At 38.3% G+C, this 5,625-nt stretch overlaps 1 protein-coding gene across 1 annotated transcript in view; it reads right to left on the bottom strand.

The window, feature by feature from the left end:
* Positions 1-2,783: 2,783 nt before the first annotated feature.
* The window catches only part of PRDM4 (PR/SET domain 4), a 38,593-nt gene continuing 35,751 nt past the window's right edge, over positions 2,784-5,625 (bottom strand). The window contains exon 14 of the transcript XR_013830409.1: positions 2,784-3,024. The gene's annotated coding sequence lies outside the window, so the exon portion shown is untranslated. The remainder of the gene's footprint in view (positions 3,025-5,625) is intronic.

The raw sequence follows: 5,625 nt of genomic DNA, 5'->3' as shown, positions 1-5,625 counted from the left end.
TTAACCAAAAAAAAAAAAAAGGATAAAACTCATAGGATCATCCAATAGATGCAAAAAAAATCACATTTGACAAATTCAGCATCAATTTATGGTAAAAACAAGGTGGGTATAGAGGGAATGTACCTCAACGTAATAAAGGACATATATGACAAGCCCACAGCTAACATCATATTCAGTGGTGAAAAGCTGAAAGCTTTTCGTCTAAGATCAGGAACAAGACAAGGATGCTGCCACTCACCACTTTTATTCAATGTAGTATTGGAAGCCCTAGCCAGGGCAATTAGGAAAAATAAAAATCCAAATCACAAAGCAGTAAAATTGTCACTGTTTGTGGATGACATAATATGTATAGAAAACTCTAAAGACTCTATTAAAAAAATTAGAATAAATTCAGTAAAGTTGCAGGATACAAAATCAATACACAGAAATCTGTTGCATTTCTATACACCAATAACCAACTATCAGAAAAAGAACAAAGCAATGCCATTTACAGTTGCATCAAAAAGAATAAACTACCTAGGAATACATTTAATGAGGAGGTGAAAGACCTATACATTGCAAACTAAGACACTGATGAGAGAAACTGAAGACACAAATAAGTGGAAAGATATTCAGTGCTTGTGGAGGAGATGAATACTATTGAAATGCAGGAACTAACCAAAGCAATCTGCATCTTCAATGCAACCCCTGTTAAAATTCAAATGGCATTTTTCACAAAAGTTAAATAAATAATCCTGTAATTTGTGAGGAACCACAAAAGATCCTAAATAGCCAAAGAAATCTTGAGAAAGAACAAAGCTAAAAGCATATGCTTCTTGATTTCAAACTATATTACAAAGCTGTAGTAATCAAAACAGTATGATACTGGCATAAAAACAGATACAGATCAATGGAATAAACAGCCTGGAAATAAACCCACGCATATGGTTAATTTACAACACAGGACCAAGAACATACAATGGGAAAAGGGCAGTCTCTCTTCAATAAATGGTGTTGGGAAACGACCACTATCTCACACCATACACAAAAATTAACTCAAAGTAGATTAAAGACTTGACTAGTAGACCTGAGACCATAAAACTCTTAGAAGAAAACATACACAGTAATTTCCTTGACATTGGTCTTAGCAATAATTTTTTTGGATCTGACAAAAAGCAAAGGGAACAAAAGTAAAAAACAAGTGGGGCTACATCAAACTAAACAGCACCTACACAGCAAAAGAAACCAACAAAATGAAATGAAGAGGCAATCTACAGAATGGGAGCAAATATTTGCAAATTATATATCTGATAAGGGGTTAAGATCCAAAATGTATAAAGAACTCATATAACTCAACAGCAAAAATCACCCAGTTTAAATATGGATAGAGGATATGAAAAGACATTTTTCCAAAGAAGACATACAGAAGCCACAGGTACATGAAAAGGTACTGAACATTACTAATCATCAGGTAAATGCAAGTCAAAACTACATCAGATGTCACCTCACCTGCTGGAATGGCTATTAATCAGACACATGAAATAATATGTTGGCAAAGATCTGAAAAGAAGGGAACCCTTGTGCACTGTTAGTGGGAGTGTAAATTGGTGCAGCTACTATGGAAAATGTATGGAGGTTCCTCAAAAAATTAAAAATAGCACTAACATATGATCCAGCAATTCTACTTCTAGGTATTCATTTGAAGGAAATGAAAACACTAAAACAGATACATGAACCACCAGTGTTCACTGCAGCATTACTTAAATAGCCAAGACATGGAAACAACCCAAGTGTCTGTCAATGGATGAATAAAGAAAATGTGGGGACTTACCTGGTGGTGCAGTGGTTAAGAATCCACCTGCCGGGTTTCCCTGGTGGTGCAGTGGTTGAGAGTCTGCCTGCCGATGCAGGGGACGTGGGTTTGTGCCCTGGTCTGGGAGGATCCTGCATGCTGCGGGGCGCCTGGGCCCGTGAGCCACGGTTGCTGGGCCTGCGCGTCCAGAGCCTGTGCTGCGCGACGGGAAAGGCCACAGTGGTGAGAGGCCCGCGAGCCACAAAAAAAAAAAAAAAAAAAGAATCCACCTGCCAATGCAGGGGACACGGGTTCGATCCCTGGTCCGGGAAGATCCCACATGCAGCGAAGCAACTAAGCCCGTGTGCCACAACTACTGAGCCTGCACTCTAGAGCCCACACGCCTAGAGCCCATGCTCTGCAACAAGAGAAGCCACCGCAATGAGAAGCCCGTGCACCACAACGAAGAGTAGCACCCACCTGCCGCAACTAGAGAAACCCTGCGCACAGCATTGAAGACCCAACAGCAACAAATAAAAATAAATTTTTAAAAATGTGGTACACACACACAAAATGAGTCATAAAAAAGAAGGAAATCTTGCCACTTGTGACAGCATGGATATACCTTGAGGGCATTATGCTAAGTAAGTCAGAGAAAGACAGATATTGAACTGTATGATCTCACTTCTGTGTGGAATCCAAAACAAAATCCCCACTACCACCCAAGCTCATAGCTATAGAGAACAGACTGGTGGTTGCCAGAGGTGGGGAGAGTGGGTGAAATGGGTAAAGGGGGTCAAAAGGTATAAACTTCCAACTATAAAATTAAGTCCTGGGGATGTAATGTATAGCATGGTGACTATAGTTAATAATACTGAATTATGTATTTGAAAGTTGCTAAGACTAAATTTTTAAAGTTCTCATCACAAAAATTTGTGTGGAGTGATGTTAACTAGATTTATTGTAATCATTTCACAATATATACAAAATCTAATTATGTTGTACACCTGAAACTAATGTTATATGTCAGTTATATTTCAGTTTTTTTAAAAAAGGAGAGAATGAGGGCTTCCCTGGTGGCGCAGTGGTTGAGAGTCCGCCTGCCGATGCAGGGGACACAGGTTCGTACCCTGGTCCAGGAGGATCCCACATGCCGCGGAGCGGCTGGGCCGGTGAGCCATGGCCACTGGGCCTGTGCGTCCGGAGCCTGTGCTCCGCAACAGGAGAGGCCACAACAGTGAGAGGCCCGTGTACTGCAAAAAAAAAAAAAAGAAAAAAAAAAAGGAGAGAATGTAAAACAGTTAAGATGTGCCCCCTCAGGCAAAAGACAAAGACAAAATATATCTTAATTGCCTGTCATAGCCAAAGTATATCACTTCTACCAAATGTTCTATTTCTCCTAACACGACTTCCTCTCCTCCTTTGTTATATGAGTTAAATATAACAAAAAGAAATGCTATGACTATATTAAAAGCAAAGTAGTGACTCATAAATATGGTTTCCTAGAACTCTGTGGTAGGTTAATTGGGAGTACTCTCTGAAACAAGACCTGTAAGGAAAGAGGGATGCAGAATTATGTGAAGGGATAAGCTGAACTGATAGGAACTTTCCACAGATGTCCCATTCGGATCTCTAACCCTAAAGCTGAAATGACCCTCCACAGAAGTCCTAAACTGAGGCACTGTCACTGAGCATTTACCTGTACACCAACCAGTCGTTTGGTTTAGACTGCGTGCAGGAATGAGCAGGCATTGTCTCCCTGGGCAAGGCAACTGCCATAAGCTGAGAGCCATCTCCAGAGAAAAATTCAGCTGTGAGCAGTCATAGGCCAGCACCTCTGGAAAGAGCTTGTTATTTGTGAAAGGGATTCTGGGTGGTTCATCCCAGCATCCACTACACAGTTCAACATCTATTTCCACAAATGCCAGACTAAGAAATACAGATCATAGAAAATCCCAAGGAACTAAGTCATTGAAATATTGCAGCAACAGCCAGGAGAAAACAAACAGAAAGTTGTACCCAATTTGGGGACTATTTTTTTTCTCGAGGAACATGTGCGGATTACAGAAAGGTAGCTAAAGGCCTGAAAAGCCAAGCATAGATTTTTTTTTTTCTTTATTAACAGTGAAGTGCTAGTGGGAAACAACTGGTATTGAGAGGCATCAAGTAGGTAGGTGGAGCTTGAATAACCTCCCAAGGCTTTGAGTTGATCTAGAAGTAATGACTAACCAGAAACTGTTCCTCCCACAAACAGATTGAAGGCCAGTTTTGAATCATCTGAATTATAATTCATTAATGTAATCCAGGATTGCTAATACCCTTACCCGCCTACCAAAATGACAAATCATTTGCAAGATAGAGAAAGACAGCATCATATGGGGCCACACATTTTTATTATAGTTTGATATGTAATAATCAGGGCATAAAAATAACCAGGTACAGAAGGAAACAAAACATAACTGAAAACTGGAAAAAATAAAAAAAGAGAATAGAAACACACAAGAGATCCAAATAAAGGAGTTACTGGAAACAGATTTTGCAATAACTATCTTTAATATGGTCAAGGAAACTTAAAAATGGAGAATCTTGGCCAAGAACTAGAAATTGTATTTAAAATATAGAACCTAGAACTGAAAGACATAATAATAGAAATGACAATCTCCATAAATGGCCTTAACAACAGATTAGATGTAACTGAGAAGAGATTCTCTAGAAGTAGAGGAGAAAAAGGAGAAAAATGGGACAGAAGCAATATATGCAAAATTATTGGCTAAAAGTTTTCCAAGAATAATGACACCAAATTAATGATTTATCAAATGACAGATTTGAAAGCACCAGTAACCCCATGCAGAATATACCCAAAAAAACCGTATCTAAGCACATTATGGTAAAGTGCTGAAAACTATAGCAAAGGCTAAGGCACAACCATAGTGAGGCAGGGAGGAGAATTTAAAGGAGCAACCACTCACCTTACAGATGAATTCGTAACAAAAATAATGGAAGCTGGAGGATAACAGAAGTATATAGTCCAGGTACTGAAAGTAAATAGCAGCCATATTTGAATTCTACACCTACAAAATGAATTCTCCAAGAACAAAAGTGAAAGTTATTAAAAACCCAGGGAACTTCCTGTCAGGAGGCCCACACTAGAATAAATGAAGAGGCAAATATTAAAATACACAAAAGATAAATAATTCTGTGACAAAGAGAAATTGAATCTAAATGAAAGTGCCTGGAAAGTATTGGTCAACACGTTTTTATTATAATTTTTGATACGAATAATCAGGGCATAAAAATAATCAGATAAACAAAAAAACATAACTGAAAACAAAAAAACAATAGAAAGTGCTGAAAGAAGATAGTAGCCAAACTTGAATTCTACACCTAGCAAAAATGTCCTTCAAGAACCGTAAGGTGTTTCCTGATCACTATAACCTAAAATGGGGGTTGGTGAGTTTTCCAAAAAATAGCCAGATAGTAAACATTCTGGATAGTTAGCTAGCTGCGTGTCACAACACTCAACTCAGTTTTAGCACAAAAGTAGCCATAGACAATACATAAATGGACATTAAAAAGTGAGAGAGATAAAAGGGAGACTGTTCTTTCATTTTCAAATACTGAATGCCTATTCTGTAACTAGTGCCGTTCAGGCATGGGGAGATTCAGTGTGAATAAGAAAAGTCTTTGCTTTCCACCTAATGGGACAATTCTAATTACAGATTTTCTTCCTATTAAAAGTGAATTTTAGCAAGCAGTAAAAATTAGTTTGATTTATGAGACCCAATCCTAACTTGGTAGAATAAAAGAGGTATCAGTTCATGAACCATTAATATTTCCTGTTTAATTCATGAATA

Source organism: Stenella coeruleoalba (assembly GCF_951394435.1).
Source record: "Stenella coeruleoalba genome assembly, chromosome: 11".
NCBI classification, from domain to species: Eukaryota; Metazoa; Chordata; class Mammalia; order Artiodactyla; family Delphinidae; genus Stenella; species Stenella coeruleoalba.
The sequence above is the reverse complement of the archived record's forward strand: the minus strand, read 5'-3'. Positions and strand labels throughout refer to the sequence as shown.